Source organism: Gymnodraco acuticeps, unplaced genomic scaffold (assembly GCF_902827175.1).
Source record: "Gymnodraco acuticeps unplaced genomic scaffold, fGymAcu1.1, whole genome shotgun sequence".
Classification (NCBI taxonomy): Eukaryota; Metazoa; Chordata; class Actinopteri; order Perciformes; family Bathydraconidae; genus Gymnodraco; species Gymnodraco acuticeps.
The window spans coordinates 3,105,531-3,115,250 of NW_022990699.1; the positions used below are offsets into that span (position 1 = coordinate 3,105,531).

At 41.2% G+C, this 9,720-nt stretch overlaps 1 long non-coding RNA gene across 1 annotated transcript; it reads right to left on the reverse strand.

The window, feature by feature from the left end:
- Window positions 1-4,880: 4,880 nt before the first annotated feature.
- On the reverse strand, window positions 4,881-7,459 carry LOC117555797. Its single transcript, XR_004570444.1, has 3 exons — window positions 7,354-7,459; window positions 6,162-6,240; window positions 4,881-5,004 (listed from the first exon to the last, which is right to left on the reverse strand). It is a non-coding gene; the product is annotated as an uncharacterized LOC117555797 (long non-coding RNA).
- Window positions 7,460-9,720: the final 2,261 nt, after the last annotated feature.

Sequence of the window (9,720 nt, forward strand, 5' to 3'; positions counted from 1 at the left end):
GTCTATCGGTGTCAAAAGTTGAACAATGTTCAACTTTTGAGGCTCGATGCTTGCTCGAAGCTGGCGTCAGCCAATCAAATCCCGTTTTTGCAATTCCCGCCAGTACAAGCGCTAGCCAATCAAACCGCGTGCAAGCTGGGAGAGCCAGACCGCAGTTCATTTCCTCATATTCCAAACGAGAAATTACGGTAGCAAATCACCCGGTTCTTTCCGACCAGAACTATTTACCGGGATACAAACCGGAGGAACCAGGCATGGAGGGAGGTGGCAGAGACAGTGGGTGTAACTGGTAGGTTTTCGCCTGTTTGGGGATTTTATATCCAGTTTACTTCGTTTTAACATTGCTATTGCTTTGTATGTCGGGGGCGGGAGATTCATGTGATTGGTTGTTGGTCGCGTTGCTCGCAAAAAATCTCCAAGCTTCAGACACGCCCAGCTTCAAGATTTTTTGATGCCTGTAGTGTAGACGGGCCGTAACAAAGTACTAATAGATTGCTTTCCTGCAATGTTAACTACTGTATGTTTAAGCACTTATTTTAACTGATATTATACATATGTATTATACTCTTATAATATAAGAAATGTGCAGAATATGACAGTTTAATGGTGGAGGTATACACGCATATTGATAGATGTCTTGTAATGCACTGTTGAGGAACCTGTGACCAAGGTTTTTCATCTCCGACCTTGTCAGGTATTGAACAATCAATAAATAAAGAACACAGAATTTGTGTGATTATACTAAATAATTTACAAATAAACACCACTGCATATTTACAACTACATGCTGATGTAACGCAAATGTTTCCAACTTAGGATCAATAAAGTATATCTTATCTCTTTCGACTCCACTTTGAGCGATATAATTACTAACAAAGCACTTATATACTAATAAAGGACTGGCTTATATAAAGCCAGTTGAGTAGCACTTGAAATGTTTTAGCTCTATGAAACCTGATGTACTTATATGATTCTGTTTTATTCAAGTTTGTATCTTGTTGGTCTAATGCACTTATTGTAAGTCGCTTTGGATAATGTAATGTAAGATGATCGATGGCTATGCCATATTTGCCTCTGAACCTTGACAAGTGCATGTTTCAGGCTTATCAATTAACAACAGGAGGGGTCACAGACATAAGACCAGCTGTTAAATAAAGCTCTTCTGACCTTAGCTGTCATGTGGGTATATTAATGCTGCCCATTATGGGCACAAGCAATTTTCACCCATTTATTAATTATATGTTTTAAATTTGAGTGTTTCCTATCCCCTAAACCTCCAGGGATGTACACAGTTTAATACTGGCAACTTCTTATTATGGGAAATACCAAAACGTCTTTTAAAACTACAATTCCCAGTAGAGACGTGCCATAGAGCATGTTGCAAAACACACAATAGCCAGCATGTGTAGTTCTGGGGACGGAGTGGACTCGTTCAAATCCAGTTTTGGACAGTCTGCCGTGGTTCCATCCCATTTCAAAGTGTTGTTCAACGCTCGGCGTAACCCTCGGCGCACACTCAAACATCCAATCACAGAGCTTGAGGACTATCACGGGGTTTGTCAAGCGAAGCGGAGAGAATACTTACTTCCGGGTGTAAAATTCTCTAAAGCAACTACTATGAGCTGCTCCGACCCTCGGTCCTGACGGACTCCAACTTGTGTTTATTAATAAACACAAGGATAATTATGTGTTATTGTTGAGTAAATAACAGTGTGTGGTTTAGAAAATAATACAAAATTAGAAGGAAAAAACGATGAAACAATACAGATTTCAGTATTCTGAGCCCCTACTCTCCCCATAATTGACGGCAACAAAAGTCCTACATTATTCAATTAAAATGAAGAAGTAAAAACAATAAGTGTGGCTTGATATTGAGTAAGAAAAAGGTTGATAAACGCTGTGAGAATGGATCTGCGGAGAGCATTTCGCCGCGATCCCAACTCCTCTATTACCAACGTTCAGGGAGCTCTATGTAAGTCAATGGGACGCCCTGCCCGTTGAAAACTGACTTCCAAGGGGTACCCTGTACGTAAGAGTGACGGGGAGGGGCCCTGACCGTCCGTCAACATGTGGGGTTGGGAGTGAGAACATGTTGCATATCTAAGACCATTTACAAGTAAAACACAAAGAAAAGAACGTCATTTTACTATGCAAAAGCGTTAGTTTACATTAACTATCACATTTTTTGCCAAAAAAGATCTGTAATTTTACAAGAAATGTTTTTGTAATTCCATTAAATCTTTTTCTTTTAACATAATAGTTAGAATAAAGTCATACACCTCTAAAAAAACAGAATAAATGTTTTTTTAAATGATAAAAAAAGACAGAAGATTAATGTAATTTTAAAAAATACCGTAAATTCAAGATTCAAGACTTTATTGTCATTTGTACATTATCTTCAGTATAGATATGTCAATGAAAAACTGAAGTCACATGCTCCTCCAACAGTGCAACATATATATAGAACATAGAACAAATAAAACAGATAAAATAGTGCAAGTAAATACAAATACAATAGAATAGAAATAGTGCAAGAAGAGCCTATATGCAAGTATACGGAATATGATTGCACTGCCGTACCAGGCCGTGATGCAGCCAGTCAGGATACTCTCTATGGTGCACCTGTAGAAGATGCAGAGTATCCTGGAGTCCATGTTGAACTTCCTCAGCCTGCGGAACAATTACATCATAATGTCCAGGGACTTTTCACACGGAGAAAAAGCATACACATGTTGAGATGAAACTGCATTTCTTTTTTTTAAAAACCCACAGGAACAAATTCCAAACTTCATTGCATCACAACAGAAGGTGTTCATCTGTTGAATAACTGTAATGATGAGCTGAAATTAGAGATGATCCGATCACGTGATCGGGGATCGGAGCCGATCACGTGATTTTCAAAAGATTGGAATCGGGAGAAAAAAATCGGGGATCGGGAATTATTATTATTTTTTTTTATAAAATATTTTTATTATTTTATTTAATGTTACAAAACAAAAATGACCATGTTCACGTCTTAAAGTCATCCTGAGGACTTAGTTTTGGTTTAAAATTACACAACATCATGTATGTGTTGCTTCTTTTGGGCTTGTTTTCAGACCTGGTTGCTTATTTCTGTCAAATCTGGCAACAGAGTGGGCAGGGCGCAGTGTCTAATAGTAGCAGTAAGCTAACGAGAGGCTACGTTCAGCTGGTGACTCGGGAGTCGGGACAGAGAAAATGTCAGGAGTTTGGAAGTATTATAAAATTGAAAGCGAAGGCAGTGTAACAGCCAGATGCAATGTTTGCAAGGCGGAGGTTCCGCGTGGTGGAAAGAACAGAGCTACGTTCAACACGACCAATCTAATACGCTACCTGAGAAACAAACACCAACAACACGACGAGTACACAGCGGCCACTCAGGTAACGGCACTGAAACAACCGACACTTTCAGAGACTTTTAAAAGGAAAGAGAAACTGCCCCAGAACAGTGAAAAAGCCAAAAAAATAACAGCTAAGATAGCTGAATTCATTGCGTTGGATGACCAGCCGTTATCTGTTACCTTTGTTTTCTCTTAATGCATTGCATAAAGATCGGATCGGGAAAAATCGGTATCGGCAGATTGTCAAAATCAAATGATCGGAATCGGATCGGGAGCATAAAAAGGTGATCGGGACATCCCTAGCTGAAATACTGTGCAACTTTATCTAAACTAAAACTCTCATTTAGAAACCAAATCCTGAATGGTTCTGAGCAGGACCTGTGAAGTGATGCTTGCTATTTCTTGTCGTTGTAAAAGTTATTTCTTTTTGGTTGTTTTGTGCAAAAGAATGAATCCAATATCACGGACGCTGATGACGATGACTTAAACTTGTATTTTCATGAACAATGTACGCTAGTGGGGGTAGGACCAGAAACGTTTTTAAGCTTCTTCTTGCCCTTTTAGAACATGATAGAAACTTTGAGAATACTTTTTTTTATACCTTGAATTATTATTATTGTTTGTTTCGTTTCTAACATGTTCAATACATTGACTAATACAATTTAAAAACAAGAGCCGCTGTTTTGGTGATGCTGTTAGTGTGATGAGTCCATGTCAGGTCCTCAGTGAAGAGTCCATGTCAGGTCCTCAGTGATGAGTCCATGTCAGGTCCTCAGTGAAGAGTCCATATCAGGTCCTCAGTGAAGAGTCCATGTCAGGTCCTCAGTGATGAGTCCATGTCAGGTCCTCAGTGAAGAGTCCATGTCAGGTCCTCAGTGAAGAGTCCATATCAGGTCCTCAGTGAAGAGTCCATGTCAGGTCCTCAGTGAAGAGTCCATGTCAGGTCCTCAGTGATGAGTCCATGTCAGGTCCTCAGTGATGAGTCCATGTCAGGTCCTCAGTGAAGAGTCCATGTCAGGTCCTCAGTGAAGAGTCCATGTCAGGTCCTTAGTGATGAGTCCATGTCAGGTCCTCAGTGAAGAGTCCATGTCAGGTCCTCAGTGAAGAGTCCATGTCAGGTCCTCAGTGATGAGTCCATGTCAGGTCCTCAGTGAAGAGTCCATGTCAGGTCCTCAGTGATGAGTCCATGTCAGGTCCTCAGTGAAGAGTCCATGTCAGGTCCTCAGTGATGAGTCCATGTCAGGTCCTCAGTGATGAGTCCATGTCAGGTCCTCAGTGAAGAGTCCATGTCAGGTCCTCAGTGATGAGTCCATGTCAGGTCCTCAGTGAAGAGTCCATGTCAGGTCCTCAGTGAAGAGTCCATGTCAGGTCCTCAGTGAAGAGTCCATGTCAGGTCCTCAGTGATGTGGACACCGAGGAACCTGAAGCTGCTGACTCTCTCCACCGTAGTCCCATTGATGGTGATGGGGGCGTGTCCCTCTCCCTGCTGCTTCCTGTAGTCCACAATCAGCTCCTTGGTTTTGCTGACGTTGAGATGGAGGTTGTTATCCTGGCACCAAGATGTCAGGTTTTCTACCTCCTCTCTGTACGCCGTCGGTGATAAGGCCGATGACGGTCGTGTCGTCAGCGAACTTCACGAAATCTAAGACCATTTACATGTAAAACACAAAGTAAACATGTCATTTTACTTTGCAAAAGCCCAAGTTTACATTAACTGTCAGATGTTTTGTAGAACAAAAATCACAAATATATATATTTATTAGGGCTGTCAGTCGATTAAAATAGTTAATCGCGATTAATCGCACATTTTGTATCTGTTTTAAATGTACTTTAGAGGAATATTTTTCAAGTTTTTAATACTCTTATCAACATATGAGTGGACAAATATGCTTTATGCTAATGTTTATTATCATTTGAACATTACAAATATTCGTCTCAATTCAACCTGGAACCTCTCTCATACAATAATACAATACAAATGGTGTGTGTGTGTGTGTGTGTGTGTGTGTGTGTGTGTGTGTGTGTGTGTGTGTGTGTGTGATGGATCGTTGGAGCTATGTGCAACTCAAGGCATATGCTCGAACGGGAGCTGCCTGGACGCTGCAATCATGTTGCGCAAAATCCGTGCTGAGTGTGCTGACTTTTCGTACAATGTCCCACTGTCTGGCTACCTGCATAAAGTCAAGTGCTCGGCGCAGTTGTGGCGAAATGTTTTCATTTAAACAGCTCCTTGTATCCGTTAGCGCAGCTAGCTAGCACCAGATGCTAACAACAACAATGCACGTAAGGTCTCTCTCTCGCTCGCTCGGGCCACACATACACACACCCTCCTAGTCCTGTGGTCTGCCACAAGCGGGCGGCAGGAGCGGGGCTGTCAGCATCAGCTTGTAGATGGTATTTTAAACTCGATACGCTCTAAAACTACGGGGCGACCGAGGAAAAAAAATACACATTACGTTAATCGCGTTAAAATAATTAGTGGCGGTAAAAAAAAATTGCGTTAACGCGTTAAATTGACAGCCCTAATATTTATATATACAATATATTATTGAAAATAATAATATAAATCACAAAAATAAAAACAATAAATAAAATATATTATATATAGCAGAATAGACCGGCAATGAAACATTTCAACATTTAACAAGCCAACATTTTCCCAACATTTTGTTCAAAAGATAACAATTATAAACACTAAAGAAATCTACCAGTTTTGTGTGTGCGTGTGTACATGACTATGTGTGTGTATTTCTACTCTCTCCATTCAAAGTCAGCGACGTTTGTAATTAATGAATGCACCTTTATCGAGTGCTGTTTTAGTTTTTCTTCCTTCCTCTCCACTTTAGTCCCCTTGTCCGAATTGATCTTGAATAGGCACCTGTTAAGACAGAAGTACACTTACATTTAGTGTTTAATTACAAATCCTGTGGATGATACAGCCATTAATTGTCTTTACAGTTACAGCTTGAAGTCAAAGGGCAATGCTACTCTTAAATGTACTTTTCATTAACTGTTATGATCATATCTGTACATTTAAAGCATTGGTTTGAATAGAGTTTTGTTCTATAAAGTCGTCATTTGGCATCACTATCACACTGGACAGTATCGCAGCAGGTCTGTAAACATGAGCAAGCGGTCACTTGAAGATCATTTTAATGTGGGTAGCTACGAGTACAATCTTGAGAGGTTTGTGTGTAACTGGGGCAGATGAGGTGCGTGTCAGCAGCAGAGTGAGCGGTGTAAAAGCATCGTAGTTAACCGAAAGAAGTTTGAATGTGTTTGTTCACTGCAATAATACCAGGTTCCGGTGCCCATCCCATTTCGGTGCAAGAAATAGTTGCTTCTTCCTCGTCAGATTTCATTTTCATCAGGTGCTGACATTCACGCTAAGCTTTTACTTGATGGTAGAAGTACAATATTCTAATTATACTTGTGTGTTTCTCTGTTATAGACCACACACATACACTAAACCTGCTCCACGGCTGTATTACTGTGCTGTTGTGTTGATATGAATAAGTTAAGGAAATTAACCGCTACCAAGAATCTTGTGTGTTCTTACCGACACCCCAAAGTGTAAGTCACTCCGAGTGAAACCTTCCCCTATACAGTCCTACCTGAATCCCTATTCAATAGGACTCCTTGAAAACAATTCCTTTTTCCAAATAACTGAATTGGTTTTCTTTTGTTGTCGACTAAGGGCCCTCTTTCCGTCATTTTCATTGAGCTGAAGTAAACATACCACCGATTGGCTAAGAGTGAGTTTGGGCTTTTAGGGAGGAGCCAAAGCACACCACTGCAAAGGAAAGGGGTACGCTGAATTACAACCCAAGACAAAACGAGAGCATAATGTGAAACAGAATGCAGCACAATAATCTTTTTATCTTGATTATCTTGTATTGGCAGGAGCACTTATCGTGTGTCAGAAATGTGCACAATCCTCTACTCTGTGGTTTAGGATGGAATGACTTAATAATTACAATTCAAGTGTTACCTCTGCAAGAACTCCAGGGTAGCTCCCAGTTCTGAGCGATAACTAATGTTGACGCAGTAATATGCTGCAAACATCAGCATCAGGGCGTCGACAACATTCAGGACACTGCCAATGACGATGGTCTGGTCCTCTGCTATCATGTAGTGTCCAGCTGTCAGGGGAGAACTCCCTTAAGGTACACAAAGGAAAAAGTCACAAAAGATTTATAAATCCAATTTTTTTTAGTGCAGATTGTTGTTGTTTTTTTACTGGTGATCATATGGCCAATTGTATTTTAGGAATGATCAGCTCCTGCAGCTTTCTTTTCTTTCCTAAGTGTTTAAGTGTTAACAGTGTAGAAAATGTCACATCATAAAGGGATAGTTTGGGTGTTTAAAGTGGGGTTTTATAAAAGGTACAGTACTTATCTATAGTCAGTGTATTACCTGGAGTAGATGATGGCCGGCAGGGGCGGACTGGGAAACGGTGGACCTCTGTCGCCTGTCAGCGCAACTTCAATGATGCCGTTTAAAAAACAGACAACCGACCGTTCGGTGATTCTACAGATGGCCAGTCCGCCCCTGCCGGTACCGAAGTGGGCCGAGCGGCCCATCGGGATTCGTCCCGAACGTCCCGATGGCCAATCCGCCACTGATGGCCGGTATGCCCCGAGCTTGGAGATGCAGACAGGAGCAACCACCTGGAAGCAAAGCAATGTACTGCTCTGGACCAAGCCCCCAGGAAGTGCGCCGGAGTCTGATGAGAATATTCGTTGTGGCCAAACGGCGGTACTACACTTCCTTTAGGTTGCTGGGCCCGGAAACACTTTTTCCCATTGATTTACATGGGGAAAAAGTGGTCTGTAACTCGTTGGATAATTTTTTTTAAACTAAATAAACAACCCAGTAGGAACACTTGTATAGCCCTTATTAAAAACATTAATTCCTCAAGTTGTAAAAATGTGCTAATAACGTTATTCTGAGAGTTATTTCCCTCTGCATTATGAACGCGCATCTAACCCACGGGACTGCGCCGCCCGGCACGTTCAAGTTACGTGTTCAGCACTACATCAGGGCTCTCGACTAACTTTTTTCCCCATCCTCCCGGAACCGTCCCGAAATACAATCTAAGCCGTCCCGAAATTAATGTGGACCGTCCCGAATTTAAAATGTTAGTTTTTCTACATTATCATTAGTTAAAATCATTTACCTTTAATTAACATAAATAAAACATCATACAAATCATTAGATGATAATTCATCAACCTTTTTATTTGAGTAAATCATTCAATCACATAAACAAAGGCCAAATATATTTAAACAAACACACAAACGAGAAAATTACTGAATCCAATCAAGTCCCATCCAATTAACAAAAAAATCCAACACTGTCCTGAAGACAGAACCCAGAGTAACCACTAACCAGGATAACAATCTGTAACACAGTCAGGAGACCTTTACAAACTGCCCCGCCCCCTCGCACACAGACGGGAGAGAGAGATCTCGCCTGGATTGGAAAGCTTGAAAATACATCATAGACGCATGTTGTAGTCTTATTGCATATTAGAAACTAAAACTGCGATATAATGTGTATGTAGCAATAATACATCTTTTTTTAAATGTCTCCAGTACCGATAAAAAGTCCGATAACGTTGGAGCTTAACGTTACCACTGTCTTTAATAATTCCGGCCCGGGGCCCGTTTAATACCGGGGCTCGGTACCCATCCCTACATGGGGAGAGGCGCAGCATATTGCTCAGGACTAAATACGATGGAGAGTTCTCATCTCAGCCTTATTACCCATAGGGGATGAAGAGGAGTAAGTAAATAAAGAGGCCGGCGCTCCAGGGTCTGGTTCTGCTGTGCGTTTTTGTGATGTAACGGTAAAACATTTCAGAATTCCTCCATGGGATGCCATTGTACATCACTCAACCCGCGAAATACACACACTCAGTATATAGCTAGACCCGCGAATTTGCGGGCCAGGAATTCGCGAGCACAGCCAGCGGCACAGCTGTAGCTACATGTGTGTGTATTTTGCGGGTTTCTAAATGTTTTGTGCGTGTGTGTTTATGTTGACAAGGAGGTTTAATAACTGTGTGCTACACACAACGTGCAGTCGGTTTCATTTTCATCGCCGTTTGTAGTAGAGTTAGCAGGGTATTTTTATTTTAACTCTCGTCCCAAATTCGTCCCAAAATTATTTGTATCTTCCCCGACACTATTTTTTTCGGCCCCGGGACGACGGGACGTCCTTAAGCTCGAGCCCTGACTACATGCGTTTGTCTTTACCCATGGATGCACAATAAGAACGGACCCATATCGCCTTAATGGATATATTGCACATGTTTGCTGTAATTCATCATTTGTAAAATATGATATACTACATG